The following is a 21,248-nucleotide window of genomic DNA, read 5'->3' on the forward strand; positions in this document are numbered from 1 at the left end:
TTGGGAAAATCAAGACCTCTTAAGAATCTATACTTGGATTCTTCTTCAAGTCTCTCTTACCTATAGGTCTAGGTTTCTATGTACACAAGAGTCCACACAAAAGCATTTTGCACACGTATACAATTTAAAAAACAATTGGGCTTCCTAGATTTCCTTAAATGTTTTGTGGATCTATGAGGCCATCTTACTGAGTTCTACTACTGGGTAAGGGCTACTTCTTCTGGACCATTCGTGGATATACCCATTCCATCACTCTCGATATGCACAATCAAAGTATTCAGCTTTTCGGGTCCACCACCAATATACCCAAGCTAACACTTCTAGTATGGATGGGGGATCCAAAGATCCAAATAAGAAGACTAGATAAGGGTTTCTAAAAATTCACACTGCAAAACAAAAAACTCTAAATAAAATTTATAACAAAAGGATAAACCAGAGAGTGCATAAACGATGCAGACAAGGTCTTACACAAGATGAAAGACTAACTTGTTAGAGGTTTAATATTTTCTTAAGAATTCTAATGACAAGATAAGCTCTAGTTCAATTCTCTAACTAAAAACATGCAAGCAATCAGTCTAGTTAGGGTTTCTATATAGAAAAGTCAAAAAAAGACACTCAAAAATATATTTTTTCAAACTAAGAGATTTTGGAAACCACAACCACATTTTCTTGCAGGAAAATGACTTTCTTATGGGATTTGATTCAAAAGAATATGGGTCATAAGACCAAAAATAGATATGAAAGTGACCCTCTCTAAAGTACCTATTTGGATCCAAGCCTGGCATAGAAAAGAAGCATAACAATATTGGCAAATATTATAAAAGCAAATAGAAACACAAGGACACTAGAATTGCATGATTTCGATTCTCGAAGAAAAAAATTTGATCCAAAAGCTGGGCTGTCACTGGAAAAAAAATTGCGGTTCAAAATGAGTTTCAGACTTTGATATTGATTTTGTCTTATAAAAATAATAGAATCTCGAAAAGCTCCCAAAAAATAGAGGAAGGAAATCCGAGAGCTTTCCAACAACAACTAAATCACTAGAAAATAAAGAATGGGTATTGAAATACATCACTAATAGCATGCCTATGTTAGGAGAAAAACAGACACTCGAGTACCTATTTTGTCAGATCTAAACTATTTTTTTGGCACTAACACTAGAAATCTGAGAAAATAATAAAAATAATAGATAAAAATCAGAAAATCAGATTTCTAATGACCCCAAGATCACTTAAAAATAATGTACGATTGAAAATATATGGCTCCAAAAAAATAGATTGTCCATTGACCACCAACTGCAGGCTAGAAACTACCTTGATTTTAAAGCATGCAAATGGTGATCCTAGGAGGGTTTTTTAGTTCTGTCAAAACTAAAAAAAACTAGGTCAGGTTCTCAACTTTTCTGCTGATATAAAATAATTGATTTCTGAAATACGGATGTTGAGATATGACCTAAAAAACAGATATTGGTTAGCAAAAATCAGTAGAACTTATTGTTTTTTCATTTCTCACGTGTTTTTTGAGACCTTGGAGGTAGAATCTGAAGTCACACAAAAAACAAAAAATGTAGATGCAGATGTCTATTTTTTGATGACTACTAGCATTCAACAAACTGACTTACAGATGCAAAGATATCAAAGTAGGTTATATATTACCCCCCGAATAGGTCAGGTAGCTACATCTCATGTTCGATGGTCCCAATGAGCGCCATGTATAAGATCAAGTCCGGCTAGTATCCCCATGTGTGTCCACATCATATAACATCAGAATTTGGTGTCGTTGCAAAGACTTAAGTACCCTTTACCGCCATTCTCTTCCTCATCCTGAAACGGACATAAATGCCTTCCATCTAGAAAATTGAATCGTCAGTTCATGAAAAGGACAAAACTGCCCTCCATCATGATGGCGCCAAAATTTTCAGCAAAGTTTGCGTATGTATCAAGCTTTATCTCTAGGATTTAAATAGTCCAAACAATCAATTTTTTCCCTAAGCAGAAAAGTCTACCGGAGCATCCTTTGCCTTCATCTGTTGTCGTCGGATCATTCGTTGCCTTCTTCTGTTGCCGTCGGAGCAGCCTTTGCTTTCTTCTGCTACCGCCAGAGCATCCTTTTTCGTCTTATGCGCAGTGGCAGCATCGTTGTCACCATCTATTGTGTCTAGCTTCTGAGTGTTTCTTACTCTATAGTTGGATTACCCAAACTCCAATCGTTTCGGTGAGTTTCGTGTAAGGTTTCGTTATGCAATCTGAAGGTTGCGATTTATACAACGATTTGTAAGTTTGAATCTAAGATGATTTATACATTCAAAGCAATAGCGATGTGTATTTATGAAGATACCTCGATTTGTACTTAAGTTTGCTAAATCTTACAATGATGTTTACTTATGAAGCCAAATATTGCGATGATTTGTAATGATGGTAATCGTTTAACAAATGGGATAATTTGTATTATTATATACCTGGTAAGGCGGTTGTAACATATAATGATGCGGTTAAATTAATGTGTTGTGCAGGTTAGCAATGTCTGTGGCTCATCAAAGAAGAAATACTTCGTCATTCTATGGGTTGTGTATTAGAGAAGTGGTCTGCCAGTCCCATCTATCTGAGCTTTTTGAAAGGTACAAAAATATACTGAAGATTGAGAATGATAAAGATAGGGAAAAAACATTGGAATTGTATTATGTGGAGGATTATCCATCAGATATTGAGGTTGCGGACCAAAGGAAGAATGCTGAAGAACTAAAGATGCAGAAGAAGGATGACCAAGAGAAGGCAAAGCAAAGAAATAAGGAGAAGAATGAAAATAAAAGGCAAAGGAAGAAGGCAGAGGAGAGGGAAAGGCAAAAAAAAGAATGAAGAGGAGAGGGAAAGGAAATTAAAGAATATGCAGGAGGTTGCTAAGATGGAAGCACGAAAGATGTTGAATGAGGGTAAAAAAAATGAAGGAGGCGGAGGAGAGGCAAAGGCAAAGGCAAAGGCAATTGAATAAGGAGGAGGAAGAGAAGGAACAAAAGAAGCTTCAGGATGAGGAAGAAAAGGAAAGGCGAAGGAGTTTGAGGAAGAGAAGGAAAGGCAAAGGAAGGAGAAGAAGGATGAGGAAAAGAAGGAAAGAGAAAGGAAGGAGAAGGAGGAGGAGGAAGAAAAAGAAAGAGAAAGGAAGAAGCAGAAGGAGAAAGTGGAAGAAAGTAAGAAACCGTATGAGGAAGAGAAGGAAAGGCGACGGAAGGAGAATGAGGAGGAGAAAAAGTAGGAAAGAGAAAGGAAGGAGAAGGAGGAGGAGAAAGAAAAGGAAAGAGAAAGGAAGAAGCAAGAGGAGGAAGTGGAGGAAAGAAGGAAACATCATGAGGAAGAGAAGGAAAGGCGACGAAAGGAGAAAGAGAACGAGGAAAAGAAGGAAAGAGAAAGGAAGGAGGAGGAGGAGGAGGAAGAGAAGGAAACGGAAAGGAAGAAACAAATTGAAAAGCAGATGATAGAGGTGATGGAGATAGGGACGGTAGTAGTGGAAAAGCAGTAGGAGGCAGTGGACCAACATGAAAGGCCTAGGTTGGAGGGATGGGTTGAAGAGGAGAAAAGTATGACCAAAGTACATAAATTCGTATTGTTTGTGAAGATTTAATGTGTTAGTGATTACTATATGTAGCAATTTTTGTATAGCGATTACTGTGATAGGTATTACTATGTATAGTGATTACTGTGATAGTGTGTGTACAACCAATATTATTTATAGTGATTAGTAGAATATTATTTATAAGTACAAATGAGACTAATTTACAATTGGTACGAATAATATGCTATTTTGTGTTACAGGGAGGTCAGAAGAGAAGTAGAGTACCAGGTGAAAAGCTCGGAGGGCGGTGTCAGTGGCCTGTAGTTCTGTCGTGGTATGGTCAGCTAAGTGCATATCAGAAGGATCGATTACGAAATATGCACTTCGGTGGCCTTCTGGACCAACATTATTTTGAAACGTGCTGAAAGACCATAACCCACCTAGTAAATAAGTGGAATGATAAGACGAACACATTCCAGTTTGATTCTTTTGAGATCACCATGACCCTAGAAGATGTGGTGTGGATCACTGGCCTTAAGTGCATTGGCAGTGCTATCCTATTATGGATTCAAACTATAACGTAAGGGAAAAATGCACGACCCTTCTAGGAATGTCGATGGATGAATGGAGTCAATGTATTTCTGGTGGAATCAATTTCACATCAATGAAAGTCTTCTCTTTCTGTAATAGATAGGAAGGTCGCTCCGCTACTTGTGCATCTGAAAGAGCTGACCAAGAGTTGCGCGGCTTCCTTTATTTTTTTGGTCTTACTTTATTTTCCGATTGTTCTGGTTCGAGAATAAGTTACATGTAGCTACAGTACCTAGAAGACTTAGGCGCAGTCGACAACTATGCATGGGGTGCCGCTATGCTCGCACACTTGTACAGTCAACTCTACCGTGCGAATAAGGGTACAAAAACAGTCGAGGGATTTTGGCCATTTGTTCAGGTATTTGTTTATTACATACTTAGTACTTATAGACTAAGTTCATTGAAGGTTGTAGTGTTACTAATATATTATTTTTGTTTGGCTTGGGCGTGGGAACATATTATCGCATTGCGTCCTCAGTGTGGCCCTGCGATTTGTGGTTTTCTAAAGATCGGTCGCTGGGCTAGAATAAATGTCACAGTGCATAATGCTAAGTCCATTTTAGATGAGCTGCAACTAAATGAGGTAAACGGTCTAAAATTGTTTAAAATCGTTTCAGCACTTATCATTTAGTATTATAAATCGTTGAAATGTTTAACATTCTTAAGTAATCATCGCTGCAGGATTTTATCTTCGTTAGTACAAATCGTTGTCGCCATATCATTCTTATGTAAATTGTAATATATTTATCACTCGTTATTAAAAAGAATTACCAATGTACAGGTTTTGTGGAGACCATATGGAGATGGGTAGGACGAGGACCAAGACATTGTTGCCGAGACTGCTAGATTGTTTGACCGCGATATATGGTTGTTTTGCAATTATGAAGCCGAGTTGCAGCATGACAGTCTAGTTCTCCTACAATCTGGCTTGGGGCAGTCTATCCCAAAGAAGCCTTTGGAAGTGAGAATGAAGATGAATAATGGTGGAGGCAGGAACGTGAATTGGCACGAACGCTACAGGGATGAATTATTAATTTGAAACATAGGAGGTGTCTGTGTCATAGCTTATGATTATAAAGGACGACAATTTGATCCCTTCTATTTCCAAAGGTATTGGGAACCTATGTGGTGAAATCTGGAGATTGAGAAAATTGCGAACCCATGCCTCCCAACTGCCCCCTTTCATGTCGCATCCCAGCATCTATAACCCGTCCGTCGTCCCCCTCCAGCTACAACAATGATTTCCTCAGTAACAAATCGTGATGAAGAGCAAACATAGCTCACAAAAGAGAACGTTGTCTCTGTCGCAAGGTTCGAGCTGTTGGAGAGGGAGAATAAGAACTTACAGACGGAGGTAAGCAATATGAGGAGACAATTGAACTCACTAGTAGAGATGATGACCAGTGTTTTTAATCAGATGGACGTAACCAAGAGGCCACCGATGATAGACAGTCCACTAAGAAAAAGAAAGAGACAAGTTCTCTATAATATTTCATCTGATTCGTCAAGTGCCACGGAATAAACCCTAGCTATTCTTCTTATCACGATAATTATTTGTTGTAATTCTATAAGTAATTGTCGTAACATGACATTCTTTAATTGTTTAATTCTTTTTTATTACATCTAATAGACATGTTTCGTTGAACAGATCGTTGTAACATGAGATCCATAGATTACACGAAAACGAACAACGTGAACCATCTAGGATTAATATGATGTACATAGATTTCTAACAGATTTTTTATAGTGTGTACACCAATTTTTGTATACAAATTTTGTAAAACTATACAAAAGATTTAAATCTTGAAAATTGTAGTAAAGCAGAACCTATGTAAATTTAAATCACAGTTTAGAATAGCAATGTTTGCGGTGAACAAATGCGTTGATTGTTCGCCCCTCGTAAATAAAAAAATTTTAAGTGATAATAGATGTTTGTTGTTTAGAAATTATGGTATTGCTTAACCTCCTTGATTGAAAATCGCAAAATTAGGTTTGCGATTCATCCGAGCAACAATGGCTTTTAATAGTCGTTGTTCGTAAGCGATTAAAGTTATCATCGATAAGAATATTTTGATGTTCAACGATCGATGTATTGCTCTCCCTCCTTGAAAGAAAATCACACATGAGATTTCTGATGTATGCGGTCAACAACGGCTGAACAAGTTCGCCCGTCTTAAATGATAATAGTAAACAGCGAAAAAGAATGTTTGTTGTTCATAAATCGCAATATAACTCATCGTTATTGAATGAAAATCGCAGAACAGATATGCGATTTATGTGATCAACAAAGGCCTATAATCGACGTTAGGAAACGATAATGGTCATCATCGATAAGAAATGATTGTTGTTCAGCAATCGTTGTATTTCTCTCCATCCTTGAAATAAAATCGCAAAAAAGATTTGCGATGTATGTGTTGAACAATGGGTGAACAAGTTCTCTCGTCTTAAATGATAACAGTCAACAGTGATAAGAAAAGTTTGCTGCTCAGAAATCGATGTTGATGATCATCGATAAATTCAAATCGCGCAATAGGTTGGCAGCCAACAACGACTTGTAATATTCACCCTTCAAAAATGACATCATCGCTAAGAAAATTTTGACGTTCCCAAATCGCCGTATTTGTCAACCTCTTTGAATGAAAATTGCAAGATAGTTTTGCGATGTACGCGGTCAACAATGGCTGGCCAATTCGCCAGTCATAAAGGATAATAGTCAACAACGATAAGGAATGTATGTTTTTCACAAATCCGCCCTTTCCTTGTCGACATTGATTGCAAATCGCAAAACTCATCTGCGATGTATGCGGTCAACACAGGCATGTAATCAATGTTCAGAAATGATAAAAGTAAACATTGATAAGAAATACCACGATGTTTAGAAATCGCTGTATTGCTCTCCCTCCTTGACTGAAAATTACAAAATAGATTTGCGATGTATACTGTCAAAAAAACATGGTATTGTTTCCCCTTGAATGATAATAGTCAACAACAATAAGGTACGTTTATCGTTCAGAAATTGCAATTTTCCTCGTCGTCATTGAACACAAATCGCAAAACACATATGCGATTTATACGGTCAGCAAAGGCATTGAATCAAATATTTTAATTGCTAAAATATGTGTGATGTTCAGAAATCATGGTATTACTCAACCTCCGTGGTTGAAAATCGCAGAATTAGATTTGCGATGTATGTGGTCAACAAAGGCTATTAATGTTCGGCTGTCTTAAAGGATAAAGGTCAAAAGCGGTAAGATATGTTTGCTGCTCAGAAATCACTCTTTTGCTGGGACACCTTAAATGCAACCGCAAAATAGGATTGTGATTCATGCGGTCAACAATGACTTGTAATATTCGGCCTTCGTAAATGATAAAAGTCATCATCGATAAGAAGATTTTGATGTTTGCAAATCGTTGTATTGCTCAACAACATGCACAAAGAACTAATTGAGGTCATAAGACCTTCTCATCCAATCGTCGTACTACTGACGCGCCTCTTATGTTCGAGAGTACACTACGTGGAAAGTGATATAGGTCCTCAATAGGCTGGCCATGTAGGAATGAAATGTTTGTTGTTTAGAAATCACAATTTTCCTCGTCGTCAATGAATAAAAATCACAGAACTCATATGTGATTCATGGGGCCAAAAATGGTTGTTATGGCTCAACCTCCGTGAATGCGATGTATGTTGTCAACAATCGCTGAACATGTTCGCCCATCTTAAATGATAATAGTCAGCAGAGATAAGGAACGCTTGTGGTTTAGAAATCGCAATATTACTCGTCGTCATTGAATGAAAATCGCAAAACACATAGGTGATTTATGCAGTCAACAATTGCTTGTTTGCTGCTCAGAAATCACTCATTTACTAATCTATCGTAATTGCAAATCGCATAATAGTTTTGCGATTCATGCGGTGAAGAAAGGATTGTAATATTGGCCCTTTGAAACACATTCAGTTACCAAGATTATTTAGTTACATTACATAGTGACCAATAGTTTGGCTTAGATACAATACATTAACATCATCATCAACAACATCAACCGACGTCCATATAGTGATGTGCTTTGAAACAGACATCATCAACATTATCGTCATCATCATTATCAGCAGCAACAACACTTTCAGTTTACTCAGTGGCCTTTGCTAGTAACTGAGAATGATAGAAGGCAAATCATTCTACCAATGACTAAAGTTCAGCGATCATTGTATTGCTTTCCCTCCTTGAAATAAAATTGCACATGACGATGAGTCATATTATTCACAAATCGCAATATAACTCCTCGTTATTGAATGAAAATCGCAGAACACATATGCAATTTATGTGGTCAACAAAGGCCTGTAATCGACGTTCGGAAATGATACTGGTGAGCATCTATAAGAAATGATTGTTGTTCAGCAATCGTTGAATTTGTCTCCCTCCTTGAAAGAAAATCGCAAAATAGATTTGCGATGTATGCGGTGAACAATGGGTGAACAAGTTCTCCTGTCTTAAATGATAACAGTCAACACCGATAAGAAAAGTTTGTTGCTCAGAAATCGTTGTTGATGATCATCGGTAAATTCAAATCGCGCAATAGGTTCGCGGCCAGCAACGGCTTGTAATATTCGCCCTTCAAAAATGATGTCATCGATAAGAAAATTTTGATGTTCCCAAATCGATGTATTTCTCAACCTCCATGAATGAAAATCGCAAGATAGATTTGCGATGTACGCGGTCAACAATGGCTGGCCAAGTTCGTTAGTCTTAAACGATAATTGTCAACAACGATAAGGAACGTATGTTGTTCACAAATCGGCGCTTTCCTCATCGTCATTGATTGCAAATCGCAAAACTCATCTGCAATGTATGCGGTCAACATAGGTGTTTATTCGACGTTCGGAAATGATAAAAGTAAACATCGATAAGAAATACACGATGTTCAGAAATCATTGTATTGCTCTCCCTCCTTGACTGAAAATCGTAAATGTAATTTGAATTGTATGCGATAAACAAAGGTTAGTACTGTTTGCCCGTCTTAAAAGTTAAAAGTCCACATTGATAAAAAAAGGTTAGCATGTTAGGAAATCGCTCCTTTGCTCATCCTCCGTAAATGCAAATCGCAAAATAGGTTAGCAATTCATGCATCCAACAATGGCTTGTAATATTTGCCCTTCGTAAACAGTATAAGTCAACATTGATTTGCGATGCCTGCGGTCAATAATGGCTGAACAATTTTGCTTGTCTTAAATGATAATAGTCAAAAGCGATAAGGAACATTTGTTGTTAAAAAATTGCAATTCACCTCATCGTCATTGAATGCAAATTGGAAAACACATATGTGATTTATTCGCTCAACAAAAGCTTTTTTGATGCTCAGAAATTGCTCTTTTTCTGATATACCGTAAGTACAAATCACGAAATAGGTTTGCAATTCATGTGGTCAAAAAAGGCTTGTATTAGTCACCCATCATAAATGATATAAGTCAACATCGATAAGAAAAATTTTGATGTTCGTAAATCGTTGCAAAGGCTTTTTTGTAAGAGATCACGATTTCATTGCAATCAGGTATATGTAAGAGACAACGTTTTGTTTTTCATAGAGGTTACTCTATCCTGATACATTACAATGGCATTCATTTACAAGAGTATTTAGTTACAATACATAATGACCAATGGTTTGGCTTAGATATACATTATCTGAAAGTGCAGTAGGATCGAGGCAACGAGCACTAGAGCGGGGGTGAATAGTGCTTTTAAAAATTGTCTGCGGAATATTTAAGGATTTTGCAATTTGAAAAGCAAACACACAAAGAACACAAAATTTATCCTGGTTCGGTCTTTCCCGACCTACATACAGTCCCCAAGCAAAACCCGCTTGAGATTTCCACTATCAACCTTATGTAACTATAAGATCATACACAGACCAAATCCGGTCTCACTTCCAGTAACACACCTACAGAAAGCAAACAACTCCTTTAAACCAAGGAGTCCTTCCTTTTACAGAAAATTGAAACAAGTAACAACTTACAATACAACCTATGAGACTTTCTTTTGAATGAAAATGAGATGCAATTGGCTTTTGAGGTTGTTGAAATACTCTACTTACGAATTCACTATATCTCAAAAGAATTTGAGTGAAAAACTGAAGTGAAAAATATCACGTGAGTGAGAAAATAAATACTTGAATGAATAAGAGTGAAAAGCAAGAAGTAATTCAATTGGATTTGATATGAATTGAAGTTGTTTTGAGTGTAAAATGCACTCATATTTATAGTTGAAAGTTTCCATACATTGAGGGTATGAAAGGGTGTCAAAATAGTCCATTTTGAATGATCAAAACGTATGAAAAATGAAAATACACGCCTTTTTGAAGTTTCAGGAAAAACGACAAAATTAGTCGACTGGAACAGTAGTTAGTCGACTAATAGTTAGTTATTAGTAGACTGACAGTTATCGTCGGTCGACTGATCTGTTAATCGAGCCGTTTGAAAATCTAAACTTTTGAAACTTAGTCGACTAGAGATAAAATTAGTCGACTGATAATATCATCAGTAGACTGAAAAACCTTTCAGTCGACTGCTGCTAAAATCTTCTGAAAAACATACATTCTGTCCGGTCGACTGAAAAAAGCATTAGTCGACTGCTGCTAAATTTTCAGAAAACACATGTTCTGTCCAGTCGATTGATAAAACCTTCGGTCGACTAATTTGACAAAAATGACTTTTTAAAAAATATGGCGCGAAAGGATTAGTCGATTGGTGAGTCTATTGGTCAACTAATAAACACGAAATTTTAAGAAAAGAGTTTTCTAAAAAGATTTTCATGAGGGGTTCTTTTAGAAAAGTTTTTCTAAAGACTTTTTAGGTAAAATGCAACCTAAATATGCACTCAAAGTAAGGCTCTTACAAGAATCCAAGACTTTTAATGAATTTAACATTTGCACACTAGTCTTCAAAGATTCTTTATCGAATTCTTTAATGTCTTCATTGCCTTAGCTGAAATGCAGTTGATTTCACTTGCTCATAATCAAAACCTTGTACTTGAAGTATCATGTACGGCTTCATTGTCGTAACAATCTCCCCCTTTTTTATGATGACAAACTTAATCAAAGATGAAGCATTTAGATGCATAGATGGAGATTTTACTCCCCCTATCAATATGCTGCAGAACATTAAAAGTTAGCACATTTAAAGCACATATATCACATATTGATTGGTTTGCATTTCCATTCATCATGCAAGATCTCCTGTAATTTCGATTTTTATCTTTTTCTCCCCCTTTGTCAGAATAAAAAAGAGTAAGGGCAAAAATAGCATAAGCAAAATGGAGATACAAGTTTAAAATATTACAACCCATAAAGTATCAAAGTTTAGTAAAGACAGAACATAAAGATCAAAAAAGTGAGTTGAGCAAATCCTTGATTGAAGTAATCTCTTTCTAAATCGAAGATAGTTGTTGAGTCACATCTTCACGAAAAGTGTTTTGATGCAGCTCCAAAGCTTCCAGTCGCTGCAAAACTTTATCATTGTCTTGACTTGTAGAAAATTTCTTTCTTTTTGCTTGAGATGAAGGTGTCGCAGAAGATGGTGAGGGTTCAGAAATTGATGGTTCAGTAGGATCAGATGGTTCAGTTTGATCAACATTTAAAGGAGGCATATATTTAATTTTCATTATTTTAAAAATTATTTGATCAAAGAACTCCTTTTGCTCAATATATTTTTCATTTGTTAAAGGAACTTTGAAATGTCTGAAAATACGAGTTAGAAGACATCCATAAGGAAGAAATGGTTTTTGTTTCCACAAATTAGTAAAATACACATTGGCCCAATTTACAGAAATATTTTCAAATAAAACATAAAGAGCCGTAGAAAGATCTGTGGAATAATAATCAAAAGAACCAGTTTTAGGTAGAACATTGTGGGCAAGGATTCATCCAGCAATGCGTGCACGAGTTTGAAGATTAGTATTTTTGAAATGAGGGCAGTGAGGTGCACCTGGAAGAAGAATTTGTTCAAAATTTCTCTCATCATTCAGTTCAACAATGTTGAAAAGAGTGTCTGAAGATGGAATTTCTAGGATTTCTCCAAGTAGTTTAGAATCAAACTCGATTTCAACATCACGAACAAGAGAAGACAAAACTCTAGTTTCATGATCAAAATGTAAATTTGTATAAAATAAGGGAATCAGAAAAGGATAGTGAAGGGTATCTGCACAGGCATAAAAAAGATGTGAAATTCCTAGAAATAATTCTCTTATTTTGTAATGAGAAAACAAGTGAAATAGTACATTTCATCCTGGTAAAATAGGTAGTGCAGAAATCGATCCAAAAGTATCATATAAAAGAGGATTTCAGAGTAATCTGAGAGAAAATCCATGTCTTGAAGAAGGTGTAGGAGGAGGAGAAACTAAGCCTTTTGTAGATGCAGTCTTCGAACGAGGCATGGTTAAAAAAAAACAGATTCACCTAAAAATAATAATAGTTATAGAGAATGATGTTGACTTCCAAATGTCGCCCGATGGGAGGAAGATGTTGTCGTGCGTCGTAAAGGAGAAACAAAGCAACAGAAATAGAGCAGGATACAGTGGCTGACGGCGGGTGAGAAGGCTATCACAAGGGGATTTCGACGATGGCTGAAGATACACCATCACGGCAAGAGGATTTCGGCGAGATCTGAAGATGCGCGTCATTTACTGCTAGAGGATTCTGGCGTTCCCTGTCACGGCCAGAAAATCCCGACGAGGATAGGTTCGAACAGCACTCCGAGGGTTTTTCGGAAGAGAGAGAAGAAAGAGAGAGAGAGAGAGGGTTTCATTTTAAGGGTTTCGTTCCTTTAAAAAAAAATAAAAAGGTACAAAAATGAAACAATGCCAAAAAAAACAAAAACGGGTAAACAAAATCCAAGGGGTATCGGGTCTTTTCAGTTAAAAATTTAAAAAAAATTTAGTCGACTAAAATTTTATCGGTCGACTAAGAATGTGCGACTCATTCTAATTTTTTTTTTTAAAACATCAGTCAACTAATATTGTGCGATTCATTTTAAAAATTTTAAGGCATCAAACGACTAAAATTTTATCGGTCGACTAATATAGTGCGATTTTGAGATTTTGTTCAAAAATCAACATTTTTATAAATCCAAAAATGAGCAAATGCCTAGTTCTCTCCTAATTCTCATAAAATCTTCATTTTTAAGTGGTTTAGTGAAGATATCAGCATGTTGTTCTTTAGTGGAAATAAAATTTAACGAAATATCTCCTTTTAACACATTATCTCTTAAGAAATGATGTCTAACTTCAATATGCTTAGTTCTTGAGTGCTGAACAGGATTTTTCGAAAGATTTATAGCACTATTGTTATCACAATAAATAGTTGTTGTGGAGTAATTCAAACCAAAATCTTTGAAGGTCTGTTTCATCCATAGTACTTGTGAACACGCTAAACTAGCCGCTATATATTCTGCTTCAGTTGTTAAGAGTGACACTGAATTTTGCTTTTTACTAAACCAAGAGACTAAGGAATTTCCTAAGAAATGACAAGTTCTGCTAGTACTCTTGCGATACGATTTACTTCCTGCAAAATCTGCATCACTATATGAAACTAAATCAAAGGAAGATGATTTTGGGTAAAACAAACCGAAATTTGAAGTATCTTTCAAATAACAAAGAATTTGTTTTACTGCAGTTAAATGAGATTCCTTTGGATTAGCTTGAAATCTTGCACACATACAAACACTAAACATTATATCAGATCGACTAGCAGTTAAGTATAATAGAGATCCAATCATACCTCTATAGAGCTTAGTATCTACATTTTTACCATTTTCATCTTTATCAAGAGAAGTAGTTGTACTCATAGGATTCCTTCTTGATTTCGATGAGTCCATCCCAAATCTCTTGAGAAGTTCTTTTGTATACTTAGCCTGATTGATGAAGATTCCTTCTTCAATTTGCTTTATTTGAAGTTCAAGAAAGTAGTTTAATTCGCCCATCAAGCTTATTTCAAACTCTTTCTTCATAGCTTTAGCAAATTCTTTACAAAAAGAATCATTAGTAGAACCAAATATTATGTCATCAACATAAATTTGCACAATAAGTATATCTGAATTAAGATTTTTAATAAATAAAGTGAAGTCTACCCGACCAATGGAAAAACCATATTTTTCTAGAAAATTTTGTAGTCTTTCATACCACGCTCTTGGTGCTTGTTTAAGTCCGTACAAAGCTCTTTTTAATTTGTAGACTTTTTTTAGATATTTCTCATTTTCAAAGCCTAGAGGTTGCTCTACATAAACTTCTTCATTGATGTATCCATTTAAAAATGCACTCTTAACATCAATTTGATATAACTTAAAGTTCATGTAACTAGCAAAAGCAAGCATCATTCGAATTGACTCCAATCGAGCCACTGGTGCATAGGTTTCATCAAAATCTATGCCTTCTTCTTGATTATATCCTTGTGCTACTAGGCTTGCTTTGTTACGATTGACTTCGCCATTTTCGTCCAGCTTATTTCGGAAGACCCATCTTGTTCCAATTACAGGATGATCCTTTGGTCTATCAACTAGATCCCAAACATCATTTCTAGTAAATTGGTTAAGTTCTTCAGACATGGCCAAAAGCCAAAATTCATTATCACAAGCCTCATTGATATTCTTTGGTTCTATTTTAGATATGAAAGCAACATTTGCAATATATTTTTCTAATTGCCTTCTAGTTTGGACACCACTCTTTATTTCTCCAATAACTTGTTCATGTGGATGATTAGAATCTTCTTTCCAAACCGTTTGAAGAGAAATATTTTCTTGAGAACTACTCTTTATCAAGGGTTCTTCTTGAAGTATTACTTCTTCTCCTTCGCTTAGAGGTATAACATGCTCACAATTCTCATCAAATGCAACATGTAAAGATTCTTCAATGCAAGATGTTCTTTTATTGAAAATACGATAAGCTTTACTTCTAGAAGAATATCCAAGAAATATTGATTCATCTGATTTTGAATCAAACTTATCAAGATTATCTTTGGTATTTAACAAGAAACATTTACTACAAAAAATTTTGAAATATGAGATCTTTGGTATACGATCATAATGCAATTCAAAACATGTTTTATGTAAGATTGGTCAAATAAGAACACAGTTTAAAACATAACATGTTGTATTTATTGCTTCAGCCCAAAAGTATTTTGGTAAATTTTTATCTTGAGGCATGGTTCTAGCATATTCTTGCAAAGTTCTATTCTTTCTTTCAACAACTCCATTTTGTGGAGCCGCTTTAGGAAAAGCAAAGTTGTGAGATATACCATGTAAATCACAAAACTTTAGAAAATATTCATTTTCAAATTCACCACCATGATCACTACAAATTTTAATTATAGATGTAGATTTTTCATTTGTAATTCTTCTACAAAGTTTAGAAAATTCTGAAAAAGCATTATTTTTGCTTTAGAAAAATCACCCATGTAAACCAAGAATAATCATCTACTATAACAAAAGCATACTTGCTACCATTCAAACTTTGAATTCTAGATGGTCCAAATAGATCTAAATGTAAAAGTTCAAGAGGACGTTTTGTTGAAACTATATCTTTTGCTTTAAAAGAACTCTTGATTTGTTTACCCCTTTGGCAAGCATCACATAAGTGATCTTTCTTATATGGTATTCTAGGTAGGCATTTTACAAGATCATTCTTGGATAACTTGGAAATAATTTTAAAGTTAACATGTCCAAGTCTCTTGTGCCATAACCATTGAATTTCATTTGAATCAATAAGACATTTTTCATTAAAAATGGGTAACTCATCTAGATATAGTTCATACACATTGTTCCTTCTTTTACCTTTAAAAATGATCTTTTTAGATTGAAAATCAGAAATTAAGCATAAATCATTTTCAAAAGAAACATGAAAACCTTTATCACATAATTGACTAATAGATAATAAATTATGCATTAAACCATCTACTAAACGAACATTTTCTATCAAGGGAAATTTTGGATTACCAATATTACCAATACCGATTACTTTTCCCTTGCTATTGTCAGCAAAGGTGACGGTTCCTCCATCCTTACTTTGGAGGGTGGAAAATAACTTCGGCCTTCCAGTCATATGTTTGGAACAACTGTTGTCCAATATCCATTTGCTCTGTATTTTGTGTACCTACAACAAAATTAGAAGACAGAGCATTTGTCCCCTTTTTATTTTCGGATTACCAATATTCTTTCTTTCAACAACTCCATTTTGTGGAGCCGCTTTAGGAAAAGCAAAGTTGTGAGATATACCATGTAAATCACAAAACTTTAGAAAATAATCATTTTCAAATTCACCACCATGATCACTACGAATTTTAATTATAGATGTAGATTTTTCATTTGTAATTCTTCTACAAAGTTTAGAAAATTCTGAAAAAGCATCATTTTTGCTTTTTAGAAAAATCACTCATGTAAACCAAGAATAATCATCTACTATAACAAAAGCATACTTGCTACCATTCAAACTTTGAATTCTAGATGGTCCAAATAGATCTAAATGTAAAAGTTCAAGAGGACGTTTTGTTGAAACTATATCTTTTGCTTTAAAAGAACTCTTGATTTGTTTACCCCTTTGGCAAGCATCACATAAGTGATCTTTCTTATATGGTATTCTAGGTAGGCATTTTACAAGATCATTCTTGGATAACTTGGAAATAATTTTAAAGTTAACATGTCCAAGTCTCTTGTGCCATAACCATTGAATTTCATTTGAAACAATAAGACATTTTTCATTAAAAATGAGTAACTCATCTAGATATAGTTCATACACATTGTTCCTTCTTTTACCTTTAAAAATAATCTTTTTAGATTGAAAATCAGAAATTAAGCATAAATCATTTTCAAAAGAAACATGAAAACCTTTATCACATAATTGACTAATAGATAATAAATTATGCATTAAACCATCTACTAAAAGAATATTTTCTATCAAGGGAAATTTTGGATTACCAATATTACCAATACCGATTACTTTTCCCTTGCTATTGTCACCAAAGGTGATGGTTCCTCCATCCTTACTTTGGAGGGTGGAAAATAACTTCGGCCTTCCAGTCATATGTTTGGAACAACCGTTGTCCAATATCCATTTGCTTTTTATTTTGTGTACCTACAACAAAATTAGAAGACAGAGCATTTGTCCCCTTTTTATTTTTGGGTGCATGAGAGTTAGTCTTAGGAACCCATATCCATTTGGATTTTGGTTTCCTTTGATAATAAATATTCTTTCTATAAAAAGATTTAGCATTTCTAGAATAATCATGTCTAGGGTTATAAGCATTATAAGTTTCATGATTAGATGCATTTCTATTAGAACTGGAAAATTTAGTTCTATGAATAAATGGTTGAGAATATTGTCTTTGATTTTTCACCACATAGTTTGGTCTATTTTGAGTATCAAAGAAGCTATATCTCAATCCAGTTTTATTAACCGAACATCTTTGAGAACCAAGAAGTCTTTCTAGATTCTCTTGACCATTTGTGAATTTGGTCACTATAGAAAGAAGATCATTTGATTTTTCTTTTATACTAGTTATTTCTTTTTGTAAGAGATTGGTTCTTGTTCCAATTTCTTTTATCTCAAATGCTTGGCAAGAGTTTTCCTTCTTGAGATCTTCTATCTCTTGAAGTAATGCTTTGTTTTGAGAGTCAAGAGTTGAATTTTCAGTTTTTAACTCTTTATTTTTAGAACTTAGACTCTTAAATTTAGCATATAAATCATTAAATGCTTCTAATAACTCATCATAGTCAAATTGACTTACCGAATCTTCTTGTACTACAAAGCACATGTTGGCGACTTCTTCATCGGAAGAGGAGTCACTTTCATCACAACATGCTTGAAATGCCTTTTTCTTCTTGAATTGGTCCTTGGGCTTAATTTTGAGAAGATGACAATCTTTCTTGATATGTCCTGCCTTTTTGCAGTTAAAGCACTTGACTTCATTGGGATTGGAAGAATCCGCTTTTTTTACCTTTCTTTGAAATCTTCTCTTTTTGATGAATCTTCTGAATTGCCTTGTGATGAGGGCAATATCTTCATCTTCATCTTCTTTTGAATTTTCAGAGTCAGAACTAGCCTTAAAAGCAAGAGATTTCTTCTTGGGTTCTTCTTCTTGTCTGTCTTGAAGTTGAACTTCATATGTCATTAGGTTACCAACCAAATCTTCAAGAGTGAGACTGTTTAAATCATTTGCCTCTTCAATAGCAGTGGTTTTTCTCTCTCATTCAGGAGTTAAACACCTTAGGATCTTTCTGACTAAATTCACTTGTGAATATTCTTTTCCAAGGGATTTCAGAGTGTTAGTTATATCACTCATTCTTGTTACCATGTCCGATATAGATTCATTTTGCTTCATTTTAAACAATTTAAATTTATGAACCAAAGAAGCAATTTTAGATTCCTTTACCTTTGACGTACCTTCGTGAGTCACAAGAAGAGTATGCCAGATTTCATTTCCTGTAAAGCATTGAGAGATACGATTGAACTCTACCTTGTCAATGGCACAATATAATGCATTCATTGCCTTAGCATTAAGTGAAGCAGTCTTCTTCTTTTCATCGGTCCATTGACTGAAATCAGTTGATGGCATTTGGTACTTTTCTGAAACAACTCTCCAAATTTCGAGATCCATGGATTGCAAGAATATTGTCATTCTCACTTTCCAGTATCCATAGTTTGTTCCGTCGAAGAGAGGAGGACGAACAGAGGAGCATCCTTCTTTGTGTTGAGATGTTGTAGTTGTCATGCTAGATGATGATCAAATCAAAATAATAGCAAACCTGCTCTGATACCAAATGAAAGTGCAGTAGGATCGAGGTAACGAGCACTAGAGGGGGGGTGAATAGTGCTTTTAAAAATTGTCTGCGGAATATTTAAGGATTTTGCAATTTGAAAATCAAACACACAAAGAACACAGAATTTATCCTGGTTCGGTCTTTACCGATCTACATCCAGTCCCCAAGCAAAACCCGCTTGAGATTTCCACTATCAACCTTGTGTAACTACAAGATCATACACATACCAAATCCGGTCCCACTTCCAGTAACACACCTACTAAAAGCAAACAACTCCTTTAAACCAAGGAGTCCTTCCTTTTACAGAAAATTGAAACAAGTAACAACTTACAATACAACCTATGAGACTTTCTTTTGAATGAAAATGAGATGCAATTGGCTTTTGAGGTTGTTGAAATACTCTACACACGAATTCACTATCTCTTAAAAGAATTTGAGTGAAAAACTGAAGTGAAAAATATCACGTGAGTGAAAAAAAAAATACTTGAATGAATAGAAGTAAAAAGCAAGAAGTAATTCAATTGGATTTGATATGAATTGAAGTTTTTTTTAGTGTAAAATGCACTCATATTTATAGTTGAAAGTTTCCATAGGTTGAGGGTATGAAAGGGTGTCAAAACAGTCCATTTTGAACAATCAAAATGTTTGAAAAATGAAAAGACACGCCTTTTTGAAGTTTCAGGAAAAACGGCAAAATTAGTCGACTGAAACAGTAGTTAGTCGACTAATAGTTAGTTTTTAGTAGACTGACAGTTATCGTCGGTCGACTGATCTGTTAATCGAGCCGTTTGAAAATCTAAACTTTTGAAACTTAGTCGACTAGAGATAAAATTAGTCGACTGATAATATCATCAGTAGACTGAAAAACCTTTCAGTCGACAGCTGCTAAAATCTTCTGAAAAACATACATTTTGTCCGGTCGACTGATAAAAGCATTAGTCGACTGCTGCTAAATTTTCAGAAAACACATGTTCTGTCCAGTCGACTGATAAAATTTTCGGTCGACTAATTTGACAAAAATGACTTTTTAGAAAATATGGCGCGAAAGGATTAGTCGACTGGTGAGTCTATTGGTCGACTAATAAACACGAAAATTTAAGAAAAGAGTTTTCTAAAAAGATTTTCATGAGGGGTTCTTTTAGAAAAGTTTTTCTAAAGACTTTTTAGGTAAAATGCAACCTAAATATTCACTCTAAGTAAGGCTCTTACAAAAATCTAAGACTTTTAATGAATTTAACATTTGCACACTAGTCTTCAAAGATTCTTCATCGAATTCTTCAATGTCTTCATTGCCTTAGCTGAAATGCAGTTGATTTCACTTGCTCATCATTAAAACCTTGTACTTGAAGTATCATGTACGGCTTCATTGTCGTAACAATCTCCCCCTTTTTGATGATGACAAACTTAATCAAAGATGAAGCATTTAGATGCATAGATGGAGATTTTACTCCACCTATCAATATGCTGCAGAACATTAAAAGTTAGCACATTTAAAACACATATATCACATATTGATTGATTTGCATTTCCATTCATCATGCAAGATCTCCTGTAATTTCGATTTTTATCTTTTTCTCCCCCTTTGTCAGAATAAAAAAGAGTAAGGGCAGAAATAACATAAGCAAAATGGAGATACAAGTTTAAAATATTACAACCCATAAAGTATCAAAGTTTAGTAAAGACAGAACATAAAGATCAAAAAAGTGAGTTGAGCAAATCCTTGATTGAAGTAATCTCTTTCTGAATAGAAGATAGTTGTTGAGTCACATCTTCACGAAAAGTGTTTTGATGCAGATTCAAAGCTTCCAGTCGCTGCAAAACTTTATCATTGTCGTGACTTGTAAAAAAAATTTTCTTTTTGCTTGAGATGAAGGTGTCGCAGAAGATGGCGAGGGTTCAGAAATCAATGGTTCAGTAGGATCAGATGGTTCAGTTTGATCAACATTTAAAGGAGGCAAATATTTAATTTTCATTCTTTTAAAAATTGTTTGATCAAAGAACTCCTTTTGCTCAATATATTTTTCATTTGTTAAAGGAACTTTGAAATGTTTGAAAATACGAGTTAGAAGACATCCATAAGGAAGAAATGGTTTTTGTTTCCACAAATTAGTAAAATACACATTGGCCCAATTTACAGAAATATTTTCAAATAAAACATAAAGAGCCGTAGAAAGATCTGTGGAATAATAATCAAAAGAACCAGTTTTAGGTAGAACATTGTGGGCAAGGATTCATCCAGCAATGCGTGCACGAGTTTGAAGATTAGTATTTTTGAAATGAGGGCAGTGAGGTGCACCTGGAAGAAGAATTTGTTCAA

This window comes from Nuphar pumila, chromosome 17 (genome assembly GCF_984573655.1).
Source record: "Nuphar pumila chromosome 17, dmNupPumi1.hap1.1, whole genome shotgun sequence".
Taxonomy (NCBI): Eukaryota; Viridiplantae; Streptophyta; class Magnoliopsida; order Nymphaeales; family Nymphaeaceae; genus Nuphar; species Nuphar pumila.